Genomic DNA, 25,401 nt, shown 5'->3' with positions numbered 1-25,401 from the left:
CTGTCAATTATTTAAAAGCAGGATGTATTTAACACCCTCCTTTTTTTTTTTTTTTTTACTGATATCAATGATAACAGATTCATGCCTGCTGTGTGATCTAGTACAGTATCTCTTCTAGAGTTAGTACATTCAATATTGAGACAGTAGACCTGAGTTTCAATTTACATTGAAAGAGTCAGTGTCAGCATTAATCAAATTGCCTTAATTAAATTTCCACTATTTTAAGTACTTAGATTGGTTTTTCTATTCCTGATTACATTGAAACACTTCTGGTATTTGTTTAACATTTCTGCTATCAAACAAGGTATTTGAATTGTAGATAGATGTTGCTACAACTGAACTGAGTGTTGAGTGTCCATAGCTTGATTTATAGCGAGAATCAGTTGAACTAGCTAAGCTCAGAATTCCAGAGTACAGTCATTATTTTGTTGATGCTGAGCTACAGATCCAGCAGCAGCTTTTTGGTCTCAGTTTTCAGATATATACAAGGCATCTAAGGGAATATGTTCTCAAACTTCGTATTTCCAGTGGTGACTTCTGATTTTGTAAGCACTTTCTCTTTGTGGAAAAAACAAAGGAAATAAATAAAAAACCTAAAGTAGAGTCTCTTCTCACATTGAATCCTACTGGATACAATCTGAGTGTTTAAAAATAAAGAAATTAACCTTAGGTTAACATATTATATTTTACATTACGTTCTAAAACATTTTACATTTTTAGCCTGATCCATTTTGACCTGTAACTTAGAACCATTGTTTAAACTTAACAGAATTCATGAAAAACAGTTTTCTTAGGATATTTAATATTCTTTTCTTAAAGTTTCTAGCTATTTATATACCTTCAAGTGTTTCATAAAGCTTGGATTGATTAAACAAATAAAAATTAAATCTTTACTTGAAAGGTAATTTCAAGTGGTTATGTTGTCATGAATTTAAAATTATATATATATTTTTAAAATAACTTTCCTCAAGGGTATTCAATAACCTCTAATATCTAACATAAAAGGTTTAAAGAAAAAAAATCCAATTTCCCTTAGAAAGTATTTTTCTCTATTATGTGGGATCCCAGATTAAAATGGTATTACATATTATTTTTCTTTTTTTTTTCTTTTTCTTTTTTTTTTTTGAGACAGTCTCGCTGTTGCCCATGTTGGAGTGCAGTGGCACGATCTCGGCTCACTGCAGGCTCTGCCTCCCGGGGGGTTCACGCCATTCTCCTGCCTCAGCCTCCCAAGTAGCTGGGACTGCAGGCGCCCACCACCTCGCCCGGCTAATTTTTTGTATTTTTAGTAGAGACGGGGTTTCACCATGTTAGCCAGAATGGTCTCGATCTGACCTCGTGATCCACCCGCGTCAGCCTCCCAAAGTGCTGGGATTACAGGCGTGAGCCACCGCGCCTGGCCAACATATTATTTTTCATTTGTGTTTTAATCCAGCAAACATTTCTTTTAATCACAGTGGTGTTACTAGTAGTACTGTGTGATCTGGAAAGCTAAACTGTCATGCTGATTTGAAATAATACATTTTCTTAATGCTAATTATTACTCTATTCCACCAGATTGCAATCATCACACAGTATATATTACTAACCAGAAAATGTTCAGAGACAATGTTATCATGTGAAGACAATAGAAATGATACATGACAGCTTTGTAAAAGATTGTTTCTAAGGTTTCTTCATATGATAATATATGCATACATGTATAGGGTCAGACTACATTTTCTTAAGATGTATATTTCATGTAAATTTAATAGTACAAAACATATTCATTCCATATATTCAAGTCAGTTGGCATATTCACAAATATTGGTACATTTTAATTACTATGGCAGTTAAGAAGATCTTCGAAAACACTTATGAGCTGAAGTCATATGTTTTTGTTGTCACCCTAGAGCTTTAAGACACCTGCCATATGTTGTCTTTAGTAATTGCTACAACTGCCTTCTTTATACAATGTAAGTACTTATTAAGTAATAGTGGTTTATACAATACATTTAATTGTAGCTAATATATTTTTGAAAAATAATGCCTCAGGGTTTTTCTTTTTCATTTCACAAGAAGATACACACCCCAAACACACACACAAAAAGATCAAAAGAATTGCCAAAGAAAATCATATAGGAAATAATGTGAGCAAATAAAAACAACCATCCTGAAGAGAGGGGAGTCTGAAAACTCAGATGTTAAGAAGCTTTTACCTCTGAGATTTGTGATTTGGGAAATAGCATTTAACCTGTTTTATACTGTTTCATCCTTTAGTTCAAGTAGGTTAATAAAAATGAATTATTCTTACATACATCATAAGCACACATTGCAGTAAAAAGATGAAATGGAACTGTACATATAAAAATCTTGTAAAGTACAAATTGAAATACAAGTTTAAAGCATTTTGTTGCTCTTCTTTCAAGATGGTTTTAAAAGCAAAGAGGCATTAATATATTGCCTCTGATGGTCAGAAGAAATCCTATGAACTTTTTTTTTTTTTGAAGTAGTGTTCCAGCAGCTTTTGAGAGAAAAGACAAATTCTATTTTTTTGTCCTCAAATTCTTCTGCCAAAGAAATACAGAGGGTATATATCTCCTCTCTCCTTCTTTCTCCCTCACTTATTCCAGACCCCATCTCTTTATCCTTCTTGCTCCCTCATTTACCACAGGTCCTACATACTATCAGAAAATAGGAAAATATAGATGGTGAATTTCATTGGTACCAGCCTTGATAGAAATGAGCCAAAGGGTGACTTTTAATTTTTCTTTATTAGTGATCCTTGTATATGTGAACTGATCTTGCTCAAGATTCTGTTTTCTAATATTCCCTGAATTATACAGAAGCAGAAGCCCCCTTCTGGTACCGTATTGAATGGGACTACGGTTTAGAAAGAATAATATGGGATTACATTTAAATAATTTCAGTCTTGTCCTCTATCCAGCTCTTTCTCTATTGTACCACCAACAAGGATGAGTAAACCAGATTTTTTTCCTGAAAATTTTATGCAGCTTTGTAGAGTCTTTCTGTTTTTTAAATTTCTGAGTATGAATTCTTCTTGATATATTTCATTTTTCTTTTCCTTACATATCTTAAAAGTTAAAAAATCTCTCTACTATTTAGGTTAGATTTTGATTACTTAAACTTTTACATTTCTGGCACATTACAGATTAACCAAAAGAGAAAACACATACACTAAAGTTGAATTACGCTTTTAGTTGTTATATCAATCAATTATTTTTTATTTTATTTTTTTACACAAAAGCAGATGCTGAAACACCTTTAGATACTTTTATACACCATATTCTGTTATGGGACTCATGCATCTATCAGTGATATTGTACACATAAGATAAGGATGCAGCATACATGAGAAATGTACACTGAGATAAGGGTGCAGCATACATGAGAGATGCTTATCTAGCTATGCCACTGCCCTTCTTAGAGTTTACAACATGTATTTCTGGATGTTAAACTTCTCAGGTTCTGAATTGGGATTGACATTACTAAGATCCGATTCTCATCTGAGGTGGTGCGAGGGAGTAGAATCTGTACCTAGAAAGCTGTTCATCAGTCTCTAGGATTTTGATGTATAAGAAAGTCTCTTTTTTCAGTCTGTGAGGCAAAACTCTTCCATTTAGTTGTTTCGAATGTCATTTGGTTTGACAATAACAATCACAAAATTATTTCCCTAGAATTCAATCTCTGACCAGTGGTTAGTCTTTTATCTCAGCAGTATTAGCTAAGTAATATTTTACAACTAGGCATCAATCATTGTACTTGGAATTAACAACTTTGACAAGTTGTACAGTATTGGACCTTTTTGAAAATTATGGAATTACACTTTCAAAAACAATTGTTTTTTTAGTAGTATAAAATCATATTTTATTAGATTATGTAATTACTAAATTACCACAGGTTGATTAGTGGAGCCATTTATAAATATATATGCATTTGGGTTTGTGTAAATATACACATAATTGTATGAGTGTGTGAACATTTGTGTGTATCTGTCTATCTAATCTAGCTAATTTTTTTTGTTGTTCTTACAACCTATCAGGTGGTATAAGGTCCTCCATACCTACCACAAACCTAGAACTAGTGCATTTCGGTGACTAAACCAATATCCAGATATCAGAAGTATGCCTTGTGTATGTGAGTACTAACAGCAGTGCAGCAGACTACAAGGCTACTACACACTTATATAAACCAGGGAACAATGCTTAATTTTGCAGTAATTTATCTCATTTCATGCCATTCTCAAGTGAGAATCTGTCTTTGTTTTTTGTTTTGTCTACAACTCATTGTATAATGCTGTATGCTTTGTTATTCCAAATGTGATCAAATCAGTTTATCCTCAAAGGTGAAAGCCTTCCTTTGCATTTTACCCATTTTAAGAATTTCTAAAGTCTTCTAAAATTGGGTCTATGAGGTTCAAGTTTTAAGATCATTTTTATAATTTTGACCAGAGTCATGTATCAAAAATAAAAAGTAAGACCAAGACTTCTGCACAAATGCACTCAAGGAAAATCCAAGCAACGGTCAAAAATGAAATATAGACATTTTAGGGCTTGCTTAGCATTTGTCTAAATTAGGTCTAAAATTTTCCCTTACTACTAATTATTTATAATTATTATAGGCAGTTTTAGAGCTTGAATTGTGAAAGGGTATTATAAATATACAGATATTACCTCAGTAATTAAACTTTCCAACGCCAATAAAGAATGTCAGAAAAGACATGACGTTTATGTCAAGATTTATCATATTCTTTAATTTTCACATAAAGTTTAAAGGAAAAGTCAAAATAAATGGTTTTTCTGGAGTTCACAAATGTAATAAAATACACCAAAACATTTGGTTAATAATCTACTTCACGTTAAACTTTATGGTCATATTCTATAACACTCTCTTCACTCTCCTCACTTTCGTGTCAATGGACAAAGTGGTTTGTTTTAGAAGCTCTGTCCTTTCGGTCCTTTATTTTTTCTTTTTCAGAAAAGACAGCACAGCACAGATATATGGCTTTGTAGCCATTTCAAATTTACTGTAAAAATCCAAATTTTCCATAAATTAAAGGCCTCTTGTCTATCCTTCCAATTTTGCTTTCTACGGTAGCTGTATTTATCCCAGAGAAGAAATTGCAGAATCACTCTGTGTTTTGGTAGCTTAGTTTGTAGGATTCAAAAAAAAAAAGACCCCCACATTTGATATATAGATTCAGGAATATCTAAACTACCCTAGTAGTTTTTGACTTCCTGCTTGTACATGATTTGGTTCACAGGTAGTAATTTATTCTTCATTGACAGAAAAAAATTCCCAGTGATTCCATAGCCACTCATACTTAGTTCAATAATTCAACTGCTTCAGATTATCTGCTTAGGGGGCTGATAATTTTAAAGTATTCTTTAAAAAATAAAGCAAAACAAAACTTCTAAATTACAACTCTATTAAGGTAGAAGAACTGACTCCACCTGATCCTTATAGGAAAATTCCTGCTTTCTTGTGCCCTGGACATTCAGCAGATGTGAGTTTGAAATATGCAGGATCTATCACTAGCAAAGAGGGTAATGTCAACAATTTTTTCCTGATGCAAGAAAATGGGTACAACTCCTGACTTTCAGCCATCAGATGCAGATGTAATCAATGATTTATCACTTGGGGGCATGGTGTTCTTTCTAATCCTTATGTAAGCCTCGCTTTCCGCCTCCATTCTGTAGATTTTCACTTGTCTGGAAGGTGAAGAGGGCAGATTCTTCTTTTTCTGGGTATTTTACTTCATTCCTACTCTCCCTGATAGTTCCCTTTAGTTCTGTTGGGTCCCATTTTCTTTGTGAGCTTACAGTGATACATTTTTTCTCACAATACCATATATTACTTTTTGGTCCATTTTGAGGTTCTCCATTGTCTTCATTCTGGATTTTTAAAAAATCTTCTGCAGATTCCTCTCCTCCCCCCAACCTGATTATATTAAAGATGGAAGTATCTAAGAACTCTGTGGTAATGTAACACATAATCTCACAATGAGATCTTAAAGCTACTCAAAAATTGATGTGGGGGAAAGGAAAGAGGAGGCAGGCCTTGTAAACTTTGAGAAGGCCAGTAGCTTGACAGCCTTTTGTTCAGTTTCAAGTTCATTATCTCTTCTAAAATTATCTTTTTTGAAACTCAGAAATTAGTCACTTAACTTTTTAGTAGAATCACCACATACTACTTAAAAATCAAATATCTGAGGACTATGCCTTATCTGGGAAATGATAAAATGTTAACTGCTCTACTTCAACTGAATCATTTAGCTATTTCAAGCAGAAATTTCATAAGGAAGTACGTTGCCACTTGCTATTACCTGAATATGTTCCTCAAAAATTCATGTTTTAGGCCTAGTCCTCATTCGGATGCTATTAAGAGGTGAAGTATTTGATAACTGATTAAGTCATGAGGGTACATAAATGGGATTAGTCCTTATAAAAGTGGTTGAAGTGTGCTGCCTTGCACTTTGTGCCACGTAAGGTGCTGCAACAAGTCACCATTTTGAAGCAGACAGTGTGCTTTTCCCAAACCATGAATCTACTGGTGCCTTGGACTCCCCAGCCTCCAGAGCTGTGAAGAATAGATTTCTATTTATAAATTACCTGGTCTAAGGTAACTTATTAGCAGCCCAAATGGACTAAGATCATTGTAAAAGCAGAACTACCAGGTTTCCGTTTAAGTAATATTTGTCAGCGCTTTTTATTTATTTTATTGCTATTTGTTCACAATGTGTTTGCCCTAGTTGCTAAAGTGCAAGACCAAAGATGTTTGCAAGGAAAAGCGATGAACACATATATGTTAAAAGATAATTATTCCGTTAAACTCTTTAAATTACAATAGTTCTTTTTAGGGGGTAGGTATTTCAAGAAAAGGAGAGTAACTGAAAAACTTTATTTTATAAAATGACACCTTCTTGCATTTGGAAAGGGAAAATAATGACATTTCAAAATATTTTCATATTCTGCCTAGCAAGTAAATGTGATTATAAAGAATTAAACTGTCTTAATTCTATTTCTCACTTCCACATTTAAAATCTTGATTGTTGACGAGTTTTATGCCAGAGCATTGCTTCTAACATCTAGCAAAGCCACCTAAACATCTGCAATGCTCTGGAGTTTTCTGCCTTTGGAAATCTGAGAAACCAAAGGATTGAGCCTTGGGCACCTCTAACCTTGAGTCTTCCTTTATGAGTAGAAGAATGTACATGAATCTCTCATATAATCCCCTACAGAAACTACCCTAAATTGCTAAGGAATCAGTTCTCAGTTCTTCTTTTAAGTGTCAGAACTTTTAGTATTTAATTATGTTGACAGGGCCATAAAGCTAAATTCTAATGACACCAGTAGTGTTTCTCTTCTCATTTCTGATGCCAGCTATAGTATTTCTGGTACTTTAGATATTTACATAAGAGGAAAACCTATAGGCACAGTTGTAAATTTAGAGTAAGTATAACTAATTAGCCAATGATACAAAATCATCTTGGAAATAAAATAGACCTAAAAAAATACAGGACTTTTTAGTATAACTTTCTTTGTTTCAAAGGTTTATAATAACAGAATGAGGGGATAACAGTGGGAAGGGATTCTAATTTGCCAGTGACACTGTACAAATGAAGTTGTGTCTTTTTGGATTTCTGAAGCTCCTTTTGTAAATGCCACTACCCTTTTATACGTAGAGTTTACATCATTCTACAAGAATGAAATGAATTATATAATATATATAATATCAATTTCTATTTTCTGTATATATTATATGGTTAAGGCATTGCCTACAAATATAATATTTTCCTGTTTTTTGCACATAACATGGAGTTAACAAGGGCACAACTTCAGCCGGTGGGAGAAAGCAGGATCAAAATGCATGTGTCTGTTTCCTAATTTTCAAAATTCTTGAGAGCTCTTTCCATTAATTTCTTATTCTCTTTATAATTTCCCAGTAAGAGAGAGAAAGCGAGAGAGAGAGCCCCACACATTATAAATTTTCAATTAGTATAATTTTCTGGAAAAATACCTTTCAAAGTTAGCACATTTTTTTGTTTTTTGATAACATAAAACAGTCCAATTTTTTCCTATGCACATTCTTACACAAGCACTACATCTTCACATGACTAGTGAGGTATTCTGATTAAATGGTATATATACTTCTCTAAACTGTTTTATATATAGTACTACTTTTTCCCACCACCAAAAAATTTTTTTAAATTACACTGACATGCATCAGAATATATCTTTAGAAATATAATTTTATAAAATTAAATATAATTTAAAAAATCTTCACACTCTTTCTAGATGATACAATTTTATTTGAAAATGTTTATTGTAAAAAAAGATGAGCCTGGCAGAAAGAATTTAACAGTGAATATTTCAAGGTCAGTGACACATTTGTAAGAAAGAAGTATTATTGATTTTCACTTTCAGCACTCTTCAAATGTGGTAAAAGACAGTTGCTAATTATACTCATAAGAGGCATTAAATCTAACTTAGGAAACTACTGATTAAAAAAAAACCTAAAAACTATTATAAAAGTGGGAAACTGGCATACAATATACAATGCCAATAAAAAAATACTTATTTATGAAATATTAAAGATGGATTGTTCAATTAGTAAGGAAACTAGCTGGCATTCTAGACAAAAATGTTTATGCCTGATGAAAATCACACACCAATATTCACTCTATGTTCATTAAAAGTTTTAATTACAAACAAACAATTTTATGGGAATATTTACACAAATTAATTACTATTAGAGTAACTCTAAGAATGATAAATAAAATTTTTAAACAGATTAATTCATTTTATTACATATAAAGTAAAAAAATAAATTCCAAAATCATCTTTTCCACAACTGAAAACAGTAAGTTAATCAAACTATAAAAACACATTCATCATGTATTAGAGACAAAATCTTGTACTTTAACATATAATAATGCTATTATAAGATAAAATATTTTTGATTCAATATAACAATATATTTTTTGGCAAGTTATAAAATAAAAAGCATGGAATGTACATTAGGGAAATACTCAACTTTACCAGTAATAAAACAACTGAAAAACAAAACAAGTGCAAATCAGTTTTCACTTTGTAGATTTTTATCATAAAGAGCAATACTAATGACCAATGCTGGTGAATGTACATGGAAATGAACACGTTTGTACACTCATGTAGGAAACAATCTTCATAAAGAAAAAATATATTGATATTCTCAAAATCTTTTATATATAAAAAGTTCTCTTGTGGGAAAATATGCTACAACAATATTAAATAATTAAAGTTTACGATGTCATCAGCATTATCCAAACAACTGAAAGAACTTAAAAGTTTTTTTCCCCAATTGACAGCCTTATTGCAAAGCATCTATTAGGTATGTTTTATAAGCTAGGTCCTATTTTAAATTCTATACATACAAAGTAAGTAATATTTTGCTTGTGATTCAAGGAGCGTTTAAATTTAGTATATGTGAGGAAAGGGGTGAATAATACTATATTCAATTAAGTTTATTAAATGTCTACAATGAAGATGAATTTGTCTCCTAAAAGCATTAGGAGAGTATTAATATTATAAAAATAAAAATAACCTTCAATCTAACCTATTTGAATCATACAGTTTTTGCTTATTTTTTGGTCTTTTTAATTTTTCTAAGCCATCTCCTAAATTCTCAGTTGCTGTGTATAGGATTTATTCTCCAAGATGATTCCCCAATGAACTAGACTTCCTTCTTATATTGAGTAGGGTTAACCTTTGTAAACAGTAGAATATTGTGGAAGTGATGGTGTGGCTTCTCAGAGCAGATGATAAGACAATGTAACTACTACCTTATACTATCTTCTCTTTCTGGGATCTTTCATTCTTGTAGTAGCCCACTGACACATCATGAGGATATCCTTGCAGTCCATGGAAGGAACTGAATCTTCTGTCAACCAGCTCCAAATTTCCAGAAGTGCTAGCAAATCAATTATATTAGTCTGTTCACATGCTGCTAATAAAGACATACCCAAGACTGGATAATTTTTAAAGGAAAGAGGTTTAATTGACTCAGATTTCAGCATGGCCAAGGAGGCCTCAGGAAACTTACAATCATGGCAGAAGGGGAAGCAAACACCTCCTTTTTCACATGGTGACAAGGAGGAGAAGTGCCAAGCAAAAGGGGGAAAAGCCCCTTACAAAACCATCAGAACTCATGACAACTCATTCACTATCATGAGAATAGCAGCGTGGGGTTAACTGCCTCCATGATTCAATTACTTCCCACCGGGTCCTGCCCAGGACATCTAGGGATTATGGGAACTACAATTCAAGATGAGATTTGGGTGGCGACACAGCCAAACCATATCAAAAATAATCTAAGCTTATGTAAACTTTCACTTGATCACAGTCCAAGCCAACATCTTGACTCCAACCTCATAATAACCCCTGGACCAGAATTGTAAGCCATTTACAGATTTTGACACCATAGAAATGTGAGACAAATATAGTCAGTCTGCATTTTGCATGGTTCCAATATGCACAAATATCAGTAACTGCAATTTAGTTAAATAACAGGCTTACAACACCGTTTAAGTTTCAGTTACCATAGTATATTAGCTATGAGTTATTACATAAAATACATACTTTGCTGCTAGCTCTTCAGCACAGAAATCTGTGTAATTAAGTGTGTATCAGGTTCAGTGACTAATCTTGTCACTTTTTTGTGTGTCTGTCACTGATTGGCCAGTGCACATCTGTTATTCACTCACACACAGCAAAACATGAAGTTGTGTCCTCTAGTGATCAAATCGTGACGTCTTACAAACATGAATAAACTTAGGAGATAATTGGCAACAAAGATGAAAGTGCAGCGAAGAAAAAAGTGAATATTTTATTTCACTGTGAAAATAACTGCAGAATAAAAAATGTAATAGAGTTATAGAAGAAATAGTTTACCATGGAAATGTTGACACTGCTGTCATTTATAAGAATATATATGCAGCCAGGGAAACTTAGTTAAGGTGAACTTCTCAACTTAAATTAAAAAAGTTATTTTGATGAAAAGAATGGAGATGCCCTAGAGGAGGTGATGGGAGCAAAATATTTCACAGTAAGGTAACTCTCAGATATTTTACAATGTTAAAACAACAAAGAATAAAATGCAAGTGTATCCATATTGAGAAAGGAATGTAACAATTTGCCAATGTATAGAAAATATTTTATAAGCTCAAAAGGCAAATGCTAGTCAACCTACTATTGTCAAGTTTTTTTTTCAAATAAGCATTATCACTGATTCTATGTTAACATATTAAACATTACCTTTACCTTTTTTTCATTTCCCTTTACATTTATAGCCAAAACAAGAGCCTTTAATGTTTTGCTAAAAATGTTAAAACATCAGTGAAAAATTGTAACTTCTCCTGTTGATTCTTAGAATTATATTTCATGGTTTCAGTTTGCACAGTCATTTTTTTAGCCCTACATTGCCATTTAAAGTGAAAACTGACTATATGTATTGTTTTAAGGTGCAGAGTTCAGAGATAACTTGTTAAATTATTCTATGACTGATAAATTATAGTCCATACTGCTTACTAGATAAATTGGAGCTGAATATTTAGTCAACTTACCTGAATTTGCCAATACTTTTTTTTAAATCATAAATTTCTGTCCTTCATTCTGAGCCTGTACAAATAAGTAGATGGAAAAGTTCCTCTTGACTCTAGTATAAAAGCTGTTAACCAGGATCCAACAACATTCTTTACTTCATCTGTTTTTGCTGCTGACTAAAATGAACACTGCTATACCAGAGCTGAAATAATAACTATTAGAAAATTCGGTGTTTTTGAATCATGGAGAACATCTGTCAAATGAAAAGTCTAATAAGAAAAAACAGTAATTGTTGAAAAGTATCTAGCTATAAGTTAATGTCATACTTGATTTTTGATACTGTTTTTATAAAAGCCTATATAAGTATTTTCTAGTGTTCTTCTTTATCAGTCTCCTTGAATGCCTCATTCAAATTAAACAATTGAAATAGACATTGATTTCTCTGAGGACTAACAAATCTATCCCCCCAACGCAAGTCCTTCTCCTGAGTTCCAGCTGTGCATAGATGAAGGACATCTAGGCTTTTTTGGATGTTCTATAGCCACTTCAAAATAATTATGTCACAAACTCACTTTATCTACCCTGCTACTTCCCCAAATCCCTCTCCTAAAGTAAGGACTCTACCTAGACAACATTTTTACTTGTAGTAACTTATGCACATAACAGACTACAAGAAAAGAGAACAGAAGCTCGTGTGTTTTGAGAAATATATAAATTTTCTGAAAAAGCTTGTGATTTTTTAACCATTAATGTGGGTTCTGAAAAGTCATCCTCAGCTAAGAGACTGAAAAACTGTGCAGCCCACAAAGAGAATAAACACTTCAAGATCTATTTCCTATGCAGACAAAAGAAAAGGAAGTTCCTTTCAGAGGTCAGGTTTTAGTAAGAAACAGAAAAAATGAGTTCCTGCCAGAGGTCAGGATCAGACACCACATAGAGTCTTTAAAATCGTTGCCTGTGATGATTTCAAATTTGCTATGGATCAGTGTCTGACATTTGATTCTTTTTTGTTATGTATGAATATGTTTATAGAAATGTTGTTTGTTTCAATATTTTATATTTTAGATTGATTGTATAGGTGAGTGGGGATATTACTTATGTCTTACTTTGTAATTCACCACATTCCAGGAGCCATATCTGGACTGGAATGGCTATTATTCAGTCACTGAGCTGCATGTAGTAACTGTCGGTGACTCTGGCATTGTCTCTTTTAGGTCGATAAATGGTGATTGCAACATCCTTGTTTAATTCTCAATTTTATACGGAAAGTTTTCAATAATTCATTAACTATGATTAATCTTATAGTTTTTTAATAAATAATCTTATTGAAAGTTAAAAATTAAACTTCTATTTCTAGTTTGTTGAAATTTCTTAAAGAACAGAAGTTAAGTTTTTTTGTTTATCTTGCATCTATTTCAATGATTGGATAATTTTCCCTCCTTAATTCTGTCAAAGTGATTAAATGCCTTCATTGATACTTGGATACTAAAATAATCTTATAATTTTGGAATAGTTCCAACTTGGAATGGTATAGTGAATTTTATGTATTGCTAGATTTAATTTGCTGATTTTATGTTTAGGATTACTTTTTGTTTTTGAAGGAAACCAGCCTATTTCTTTCTTCTTATAATATGCCTGTCAATTTTTGTGCCAAGGTTATTCTTTTTTATAAAATATCATAGTGCCCACTTTTTTTCTTCTTCCTGGGCGGTTTTTTGTTGGATTGGTGTTTTGTCTTATTTTGATGTTTGAACTTTCAATGTTTCTGTTAAAGCTGCCTGATTCTGGAATTTTCTTTGTGTTAAGGATTTTAATTAGAAACTTGCTTTTTGGTAAATATGGTCTTCATATTTTGTGTGCATATTAGTTATGGTAGACAAAGTTTTATGAGTTTGTTCTAACCAAATTTCAAATGTATTATCATAGTTTTTTTCATAATGTATACTTTATTATTTATTTATATAGTTAGAGACAGTCTCACTCTCATCACCCAAGCTGGAGTGCACTGGCACAATCATGGCTCACTGCAGCCTTGACTTCCCAGACTCAAGTGATTCTCCCACCCCAGACTTCTGAGTCGCTGAGGCTACAGGCACATGCCACAATGTCTGGCTAATTTTTTGTATTTTTAGTGGAGATAGGGTCTCAACATGTTGCTCAGGCTGGTCTCGAACTTCTAGGCTCAAGCAATCCACCAATCTCAGCCTTTCAAAATGCTGGGATTACAGGCGTGAGCCACCGCACCCAGACTAATTTGTTTTTAAAAAGTAGGATCTTTATTGACAGTCTTTGTGTAATACTGATAATTATTATTTGTACCATCCCTCATGTGTCTTGATCTAGGTTATTTGAGCTGATCGATTTTTTCTTAGTTTTTACAAAGAACCAACTATTTTGGCTTTACTGGCTCTCTCTGTAGTTGTTTGATTTTATTTTACTAATTTCTGTTTTTAGTTTTATTATGTCACATCTTCAACAAAGTTGGGCTTGTTATTACTTTAATAGATGATTTTATCAATTTTTCAGCCTCCCTTTCTCCTATAGCCATTTAATGAAAAAAGAAGTTGTCCCCAAATATTTTCACATATATTTCACAGGATTTATCATATATTAATTATATATTTCATTTTAAAATATCTTCAAAATTTTTGATTACTTCTAAGGCTTATAGGTTATTTAGATTTTTATTGTTATCTACACACATAGAGATTGCTAAATTTGCTTTAAAAGTTGATTTCTATCCATTTTGTTTTTATAGCATATAGTAATCCCTGTAATTTACTGTCCTTTTTTAAATGCTCTAGTTGCATTTGAAAAAAACTAGGTATTCTCCAGGTGTTGGGTGCAATGTTGTAAATATGTCCATCTAGTCAGGTAATCCTGTTATTCAAATCTTCTGTCTTTGCTGATTTGTTTCTGTATGTTCTATCAGTTACTGTAAGAGGTAAATTAAAATATACCACTGTGGTAACTGACTTGTTCTCTCTTATATCATCTTTTGCTCTGACATTTGTAGAACTGGTAAATGTATGGCAGATTCATCTATTATAATACAATATTCATATTTTATTTCTACCAATGCTGTTCTCTTTAAATCATTCTTTATTTAGTAATAGTATAGCTACACCACCATTTCATGACTAATTTTTTCACATATTTCTGTTTTCATTCATAGAATTTCAACTTGACATTTGACGGGTGTCACTTCTTAGCTATATGTTTCATTTTCTTATCCACTTAGCAGTAATATTAGTTGAAACATTAAGCCACTTTTTATTTAATATAATTATTTCTCAATTTGGATTTAAATCTATCTTACTATGCACCATTCAGCCACTTTTTACTTAATATAATTATTTCTCAATTTGGATTTAAATCTATCTCACTAGTTGTTTTTACTTTTTCAAACTATTTTATATACTTTTTTCTCTCTTTCACCCTCTTCCTTTGCATTTTGAAACAGTTGTTTATGGAATTATCCTCACTGTTTTCTTGTGAAGTAAATATTCTTCAAATATTCTGTGGTTTTATTCTACAGAATACAACACGCAACCTTAATCTGTTAACATCTAAAAGAAATACTTTTTATTGTTTTTCATATAAAGCAAGGGTACTAGAAAACTTGAAATTTCATTCACACTCTGCTGCCACATTGTGAGTTATTGTTTTTATGTTTAATTCTATTTATGTTGTATACCACATAAAACATTACTACTATAGTTGTGTTATATAGTCACTATTTACTTACATTTACCCACATATTTTTCTTTTGATGTCCAGTCAGATAGTTTTCATTATGTACTAGGTCATTTTTCATTGAGTGCTAAGCACTGCGTGAAAAAACATATAGAAATAATTTTGGTTACCTCTAGCAAGTACTGAAGCCCACCTTTAATTAATATAAATTGAAGATCAAAACATATTGTCTTTTTGCCAAGGCTAGCTTTCTGCCACCAAAATGAATGAGTTAAAGAGTGCATAAATTCTCTAAGGATAAATATAACATCACGACCTATGACAATAGAAGGACACTCAAGGAAATCCCAGATATTACATTTTTGGCATTATCAGGCACAAAGTTTAAAATATGGGTAATAATATCAGATAATAAATGGTAAAGTGGAGATTTCTGCCAAAAACTAGAATTTAAAAAAAAAAAAAACTGAAATTCTATGATTTTTAAAAATAATTTGAATCATGAAGTCAAAGGTAGGTTTAATAGCAAACTATGAAAGGGGACACATAATATGCTTCTTCATATCTTGCTGGCAATGCATATCATATTTTATTGTCTCTCATTAACCAACTTATCTAATATTGAGATAATATAAAGTAAATTTTCCATGTTCCAGTTGAGCCTCAAGAATGACAGAGCTCTACATTAGTTCCTGGCTGCAATTCATGTTGTTCTACCTTTGGGCTGTATAATTTCAGCATGCTGAATACTACTGTGAGTTTCTCTAGTAGATAGAAATACTGTATGGGATTTTGGAAATTCCCAATGAGAAAATAATAGTACAAACATGAAAAATCAAAGTTACAGCATCTGCTGTTCTCCGTTTAAAAAGCAGATCCTGGTTTGTGATTGGTTTTGGTTGAAACTTTGTGCCTGTCACAATACTCTAGGTGATAAAGTAACCTGAATTGCCAATTATTATCAGTCTGTTCTCTGATCCACAGTTTATTCAGGTATAGAATTTTTTTAATATAGAAGTATTATATATGAACCTTTGCTCAATGATTTAGAACACCTGAAGAAACTGCACAGACAGGTGACTCAGACTCTCAAGAAAACCCCTTCCATTGTTTTCCCATTTCTTTTTCAACTCACATCTCTGCCTACATGTAGCATTCCCAATGATCAGTTCATGGAAAAAGAAATAGTTCAGTTCACTTAATGGATGGATCTAGACAGAGTGTTTGTTACTTTGGCCCAGAAAACATACTAAAGATAAATTATATTTTCCGATTGGAACTTTGGGTGGTATATCTGATTGTTCATTTGCTGGAGAAAGACAGATGCCTGTAGTAAGAATCTACATTGATTTTTGTGAAGTTTTCTCATGTGTTGGCCAGCTGGTCAGAACTTGGATAAAATAAAATAAGAAAATTAGTTACTCTGTCTACAAGGGAGAGTTATGTAGATGGACTCCTCTGAATGTTCTCAGAGTGAAATATATTATTGTACTATATAAAAAGTACCAGAAGATTTGTATTGCAAAGCAAGCTATCAAAAATTTGAGAGACAGGGCGTGGTGTCTGACCCCCGTAATCCCAGCACTTTGGGAGGCTGTGGTGTGGGGATCGCTTCAACCCGGCAAAACCCCCGTGCCGGCTAAAAAAAAAAAAAATTAGCCAAGCGTGGTGATATGTGCCTGTTGTCACAGCTACTCAGAAGCCTGAGGTGGAAATACCGCTTGATCAAGCCTGGGAGGTCCAGACTGCATTAAGCCATAATCGCGCAGCCACTGCACTTCAGCCTGGGTGACAGCCGGTCTGAAAATTAATAATTGTAAAAATAAAAAATATATATATTAGATGGGAATGCAATCTGTAGCTGCCCTACAGTCTTTTGCCACAGTTTCCCAGTGCTTAACAGTGTTGTTCATAAAAAATGATCACGAGGATAAAAGGTATCTATTTAATCATTAGTATGGTTTTTTTCCTCTGCATGGCTGTTATAGCATCTGTCACTGCTGAAGACTCAAATCTTCACACAACTGACTCTAATGCTTAATTCCTGATTATGACACCACTGCCTGGGGAAAGTGTTTCACCACAACAACGGGGAAAGGATGGAGATTAGGAGATTTAGCAACACATCTTATTTGCTCAACATTCCTAGTCAATGCAAAACTTTAGCAACCCAATACATAATCGACCATCATACTTGTATTAATTTCCTAGACGAACGTATCTTTGGGTCACTCATCATGTTTGAAATTAGGTTCAGCTGAATGCCTGGCAGAGGAAAGAGAATCTTGTAAAACTATTGAGCAACGATTACCTGTTTAGGCTATAGAAACTGCTATGGACAGAGGAACAATGATAGTTCTGTTACTTGTTTTCTCCCTTCCCCCTAATACTTTTTCTCTAGTGAAAAGTCAGTTGTGATGGCTAACATTTCAAGTTCACATGAAGAATGATGGCACATTGACAACACCTTATGATAGCAGAATAGCTTTTGGGACATGTGGTTCCTTGTTTGGACAAATTATCTTTAGTTAGATAATAGATGAGACCAGTGCTGTGGACCAAAAGGAACAGAACATGCGGGAAATCTTTACTTTTTTCTCCATATCCACACTCCACCCTTTACCTTTCCTCTACTTATTACGGTTGATGAATATGGCTCCTTGCGATTCTGCTGCTTCTGTTTTCTTGCTGGCTGGGGCGGGGAGAGGTGGCGGCAGGGTGCAGGGGGAGGTCTGCAATCTGGAATCTGGGTAAGAAATTGAATGAAGGGAGTAAAACGTGGCCAGCGGCTTTTCCCTGACTCCTTCTCAGCAGGGGCACCTTAGGCTTGCTGGATTCCTTAACTAAAGAAAAAGATTCATGTTAATCATTGTCTCCATCTACTACTCTACTTCTCCTTGGCCTTGAGAACTGCTATTCTAATAATCTCGGGGCTAGTAGCCCTAGGGGATTATATTACCTCCTAAGATTTTCCTTTTGTAAATAATCGTGTCTGTTGCATAAAAATTTCCCAATATGGGCAGTCCATGTAGTAGAAAGATCTGTTCTTTTTTTTAATTAACATTTCTAAGTTACTGTCATTTTCTTTTGTAGATAAGGTTGTGAGTATTTGAGGAGTTCAACATGATTTTTTACAGATTATATGCAGATAGTAAAAGGGTTACTATAGTAAAGCAAATTAATGTATGCATCATCTCAAATAGTTACCCATTTTATGTTTTTTTTTGTGTGTGGAAACAACAGATTTCCACAAAATCTACTCACATAGCAGGAATCTCATATACATTACAATTTTATTAGACTCCTTATATTGTACCTTAGATCTCTAATCTTGTTCATCCTACATATCTGCTACTTTTTATCCTCTGACCTACACTTCCCCATTTGCTCCAGTCCCACCCCAATCCTGCCCAGGTAGCCACTGTTCTTTTTTCTATCTTTGTATATTTGATTTATGTTTCAGATTCCACGTATAAATGAGAGATCATAAAATGTTTCTTTTTGCACCTGGCTTATTTCACTTAGCATAGTGCCCTCCAGTTTCATTCATTTTATGGCAAATGGCAATATGTCACTTTTTTAGTGTGGGCAGCTCTGTTCATTATGGTTATTCAAGTACTTAGGCTTATTATTTTTATTTATTTATTCTACAGAGTCTTACTCTGTCACCCAGGCTGGAGTGCAATGGCGACATCTCAGCTCACTGCAACCTCTGCCTCCCGGGTTCAAGCAATTCTCCTGCCTCAGCTTCGAGAGTGGCTGGGACTACAGATACGTGCCACTATACCTGGCTAGTTTTTGTATTTTTTTTTTTTTTTTTAGTAGAGACAGAGTTTCATATGTTGGCTAGGCTGCTCTTGAACTCCTGACCTCAAGTGATCCACAAACCTTGGCCTCCCAAAGAGCTGGGGTTACAGACATGAGCCGCCGTACCCAGCCAAAGTGCTTAGGTTTATATTCTTATTTCCCGCTTGTTATTCCTTAAGCCTTATATTCATCTGCATATACAATGCCATGTCTGTCTAGTCTACTTTCCTGCCACCTCAATGAAAGGAGCAAAATTTCATGGAAGCTTGCCTAATGTCATAAGACTCAGGCTAAAATGTACATATCACTTCCACTCACATTATTTTAATAAAAACAAGAGCAGCTTTATGGGTATGTGACCTATGCAGTGTCAAAGGAACCTACACTTAGAAGGGCCCCATGCTGGAATTAACGCTCTTCTGTCACTTTTTTGAAATTCTTAAATTTTTGGACTCTTTCTGCATGCTCTTGTGACAATTGAGCATGCATGTGAGCAGAGGAGATAAACGTGTGTCTGCTGTTTCTTGCACCATTCACAGAAAAATTGTGCCACATTCCATGAGCACACAATTACAATGGACCCTGGGTGGATGGGAGTTCAGCAAGAGTCAGGGCAAGAGCAAGGTTAACATGTAGTTCTGAGACTGAGTAAGTGGGAGAGCTAAGCCCTGAGAAGCTTTTCTATTGAACCAGGACTTTCTTCATATGCAGAATGAAGGCTATGGTGTTTCAAGAAACAGGAACAACAAGCAAGTCTACCTTATCCTTTCTTACCAGTTTTACTTCCTTGTATTCACTTACACTGAAGATCAAAGGAAGGGGAAAGAAAAAAGCAACCTATAGTTTCTTTTCATTTCAGTCCTTTTTTACTCATCAGTAAGCCAAAAACAGAGAGCATTGAGAGTATGCATGTGTATCAAGAAGTGAAAAAAAAAGGCAGTTGAGTTGATTTTGTAGTGTTTCCACTGTTCTGATAATAATGAAATACATATGTATAGACTATGAAACACAAATTTTGTAATTTCTATTATTCTTCATAAGCATTAAATGCCCTAATACTTACATTGAAAGCTGGAGTTGAACAAAATGAATGTAAACAGAAAAATTAATATTAATAATTAAAATTGTTATGGCTGAGTATAGTGGCTCATGTCTATAAAGCCAGCAACTTGGGAGGCCAAGGTGAGAGGATTGCTTGAGCCCAGGAATTGGAGACCAGCCTGGTCAACAAGGTAAGACCCTGTTTCTACAAATATAAAATAGCCAGGCATGGTGTCATGTGCCTGTGGTGCCAGCTATTTGGGAGGTTGAGGCAGGAGAATTGCTTGAGCCCAGGATGTCCAGGATGCAGTGAGCTGTGTTTGTGCCACTGCACTCCAGCTTTGGTGACAGAGTGAGGCCCTGTCACAAGAAATAATAATAATCTTGTTTTTTGTTTCTTAAAAGATACTAATTAGCAAATACAAAAATAATGTGATAAGTTGAGAGGAAGAAACAGAGATAAATGAAAGCCTTATAAATTATTAACCGTACCTTTAATGGAGCATTTTTTTTCCTGCTTCTTCAACGTACCCTTTTCTCCATTCCCAACTCTACATATTTTCATATTACACGGAGCCTCACAAATGTGGAGCTATCCCCAAAGGAGAACATAGTCATATTATTAGAGAATGCAATGAACCCTAGGAAGATAGACTATTTGGACATGCTTTGGCTCCAGAAAAAAACAGTACATGAGATTTTAGTTAAGAAATAGTGGTTACTACTTGAGCAGGTCATAAAATGAGTTTGGTAAATTCGTTCTAGAAAGTTACAAGTTATGAATCTCTGCAAGAGTCCTTTGTATTTTCTGAAAATTTAGAATATTAAAATTTAATATGTGGAAAGATTGGGTAACAAGCAGTTTTTAGAATGTTTATCACAGTACTGTCAAACTAATGTATCCTACTTCCTCTTCCATGAGATGTGGAAAGGAAACAGCCTGTTGTAAACCGCGTGCAAGTGCTGTGCATGGGGCATAACTGGATTTCCATACTTTTTATGCCATTAGCACAGTCTCGTGTGGATGTAAAACGAAGAATCTCAGTAGCTGCAATTTTCCACCTAAGTACTAAACACTGTTTTCTAATCCACATTCACATACTCCATTTAGGCAAGTACAAAAGTCATCCTAAATCAAGTGCCATATTTTCCTTCTTTTATATATGTTTTCTTAAAAAGGAGTTTTCACATATACAAAAACATTCCAAAAAATTCACTGGGTATTCACTATCAGGGTACTATTTTCTTGCTATGTCAGTTTTTAAACAGTCTGTCTCAACTGAAAAAATGAAATGTAAAAAACCAAAAAAACTAAAGAAATGGGTGTTTCATATAAGTATTCACATATACACATGTGTATTAGGTACAAGCAATTCATAGCTTTTAAAATAATGCAGAAGTTTTATCTTTATATTATAGTATGATTTAAATTATTGTTTTAGTCTGATATGATAGATTCTAATTCCCATAGCTTTGACATTTGTGCTCTTTGCAAACCTTTGCTCAATGTTTTTATTAACTCAATTTAATGGAACCTTTTTTATGGTGACCTTAAGAATTTAATAACTCTTCAATGCAAGGACAATACCACCTGCAGGCTCCACTGGGATTAAACTGTGGCCGTTCAATATGTCTGTTGGAACACACTAAAGAAAAGAAGGGGCAGAGGGAGAAGCAGCTACACAAATCAGTCACTTCCCTCTAACCAGCAAGTACTGCTACTGTTTACAATGGTCAATCACAGACATGTGTAGAAAATGTCTGTGATTGCTAAGGTAATAGGCAGCTCACTTGCAGCTCCTTAATAATAATCTAACTTTGATCATGTCAGATATCCTAGCCATCTTCAATTCCAAAGGGCCTCTGCTCCTGACATTCTGCATTTCTTACAGATACGATCAATATGTTATTAGTCAACATCCTGACGCTAGCCCATGAATTAATCCCTTTCTGTCAACCTAGCAGTTTCTAGTCTTTTGTAACCTCATTCCCTCAGTATGGCTTAATCCAATTAAGATAAAATTAACTTTTTTTCCCCCGTGGTACTCTCCATCTATGTTAATTCAAATCTCTGAGGACAGCTGCTCCAAGCAAATAATTTTATGCTTGACCTTTCATGTGCAAGATTAAAGTGGTATAGATATATGCTTGGGAAGTCAATGAACTGTCTATTTTCACCATCCTTTAACTTTCTAGTAGTGCTGGAAAAAGTTCAACTGAACACTACTGCTAAATGGCAGTGATATATTTATTTGGGGTGCAAAAAAAAAACCTCAGTTTAGCTTTGTGTTTAGTAAATATGGTACCTTTGTCTTGTTGAAATGTAAATTAATAATATGTGGTGACAGTACTATGACACTATTTAGATTTGACAAGCAAAGAATGCTTTTAACAGTCTATAAGATGCAAAGAGAATCACGGATACTCCTGGTACTTATGTGATATAATGACATTACCTGCTATGAAAAAACACTGATTAGAAAGATTATTTCTCTTTGAGTCAAGGCATTAAAAGTAGGGTTTCTTTGTTATTTGATGAAGACAAAGATTATATTAGGATAATAGAGCAAGCTTCATTCCTGAGAACCTAACATGCACGGCTTTGAGTTTCAGTGACTACCAGGTTTTTAAGATTGTAGATCTAGTAATCTCCAGGCCAACATTTGAAAAGGGTTTGCCTCCTAGGCAAAATTGTTTTCATTTTCTATCCCTTCCTCCCTCTTCTAACCCTCCCCACCTCCTACTACTTAACTGCCTTTGGTCGCTAACTTCCTTTAAGAGATTTAGAAAAATCATGCTTTTCTTCTCTAAATCAAACCCATTCTGTGGAGAAGATAAATGACAAGTCATTTCCTTATCGGTATGAATTAAAAAAATATATATTGTCTGCTCGCAGCATTATGAGAATAAAAGTCTTTGACCCTACAACAGAGAAGTGAAATATTGGTAAGAAAGCTGTGGAAATATTTTTACTTGAGCAAACTCCCCTATATGTGCTTTTGAATTTTTTTTTCAATTGATTGTTGTTAGGAACAAAAATAAGAAGCAAAGATTCTAAGAATAGGAAGCAAGAAAAAGGATCAGCTAAGACTAACAAAATACATTATTTTAAATTTGTTAGCTATACAACCTCAACATGTGTATAACCTATATGTTTATTAGGAAATGTTTTGATAAGATAGCTAACATTAAATATTCACCATCTAGACTTCGGTAATAGAACAATGATGTGTCTGTGATGTGTCTGTGAAATTCTCTGAACTCCCTCTAGTTTTAATTTCCCCAACTGAAATATACTGTGTATTTCAATACATCACTTGTTTTAGTTGTCTTACCTTTTTAACTAAATTGATAGATCTGATAAATCAATATTTTGATTGACCAATACAGTTATTGATATGTTTACCAACTTATATTTTGCATTTCAGCAATTCCATTCGGATCTTTTTTCTGGGGGGTGGTGGAGGCACTAAAATTCATTCTTTACAAGCTTTTGTATAGAATATCTAGTGGTAGCAATCTTTTTTCAATTTTTGCTTATCTGAACTGTTAAAAATTTAACCTTGTTTCTGAAAGACAGCTTTGCTGGCATACAATTCTAGATCACAGTCATTTTGTCACAGCTTATCCAATATATTTTTATAATTTTATTTTGGCCTCCATTATCACACTAAAAAGGCTATCAGTGTCCTTTCTTCCCTTCTTAGACAATCAACATTTTCCTTTTAGAAAATATCTTGTCTTTGGCCACCTACATTTCCATAATATACATTTGCTTTTATTTAATCTGTTTGGAATTCATTAGGATGTCCAAATATGAGACAATTCTTCGTCTATCCTGGAATATTACTTTTCCCTTTAAATCTTCTCCCCCATATGAAGGTGTGTGTACTTTCACTCTCCCAATTCCCTTGATTATTTTTTTCTATCTCCTTTTTTTTAGACACTTTTATATTTTTTAATCCACAATATGGTGTGTCATTTTATTTTTCATTGTTTTTATTTTTAAAATAGTAGCTATGTTTTGTTTCTTTAAACAAAATTTGACAGACATACTGACTCTGCATCCGTGTCTGACATATTTTGTGTTTGCTGCTACTTTTCTGCTGACCAAACATTTGTTATTCTTTGTATCTTTATGTGCTTTGTGATTTTAGAGCTCATGAACTGTAGAATTTATATTTTGATTGTTGTATTCAATAATGATTCTTGTTTTTAACCTAACTTGTTTCACCTAATTTAGGCCACGAATTCACATGAGAGTCCTAAAATTAGGAGTCCTCAACAAAGACCTTTTCCTTTCGGTCAAACACCCAGGTTGAGATAAAACTTTTTTCTTTTTGGCTGTGTTTTTTTTTATATGTCAAGTTCTATTTCATCTTTACAATGGGAATATGGCATTTGGAATTTCATGTAAAAACACATTTATTTTTCCCATTAGATTCCTTGCCAACTTTGTGGAGCCCAAGACTTTACTACCTTACACCTCTTCAATTCCATAGGACCCTCAAAAAGTTGTGATTTGTATAAGTGTAGGCTTAATCTCAGCTAATATATTGCAACCCTGTGCTTATATCCAGATTGCCTGGAGCTTTCAGGGAAACTTAGCCAAGCCTGAATACATTGTACTAACTAATGATTAGTGTAGTCCTGTGCTAGGATTTGAGACAGACTGGGAGGCAACTTGACATCAGTTTATCAGCATTGTTTATAAAATATGAACAGGCTGATAGTTTGCACTGGATTGCTGTTTTGTTCTCTTGGTGTCTGCTATTGAGCCCATTAATGCACACTAGTTGGGGTTTTCCTCTGATGAGACACAATTTCCTCTGAGACTTAGGTTCCTCCCACTTTGTGGGGATTAATGATCTGAAGACCAAGTGTGTTTGAGTTGTACAACTAAGTACAGACCCTAGGAGCTGTGTCTATAAGTCTTGGACCTCTGTGATGTTTGCCTTTGACATTTCTTCTCTGCTGAACCATATATTTTACCTTTATTAAAGCCTTATGTGTGTATACCCTGTGGAGTATCGCAAGCCCTTTCAATTATGTGACCCTAAGTAATTGCTGCACAAGCATTTGGCAGATACCCTCAGGGCAAAAGCCACCTTCAAAACATACTTGCCTCCCGTTCACCTTCCAAGTTTCCTACTTTCTTTGTTTTTAACCATTTAGAATTTCTTATTTCCTTGCCATATCAGCTTTTCTTCTAAAAAACTTTAAAAATATTTTATTAAGAAGTTCTAGATGCTTTCAGTGGGTAGGTCATTTATGAT

Source organism: Hylobates moloch, unplaced genomic scaffold (genome assembly GCF_009828535.3).
Source record: "Hylobates moloch isolate HMO894 unplaced genomic scaffold, HMol_V3 SCAFFOLD_5, whole genome shotgun sequence".
Taxonomy (NCBI): domain Eukaryota; kingdom Metazoa; phylum Chordata; class Mammalia; order Primates; family Hylobatidae; genus Hylobates; species Hylobates moloch.
The sequence above is the reverse complement of the archived record's forward strand: the minus strand, read 5'-3'. Positions refer to the sequence as shown.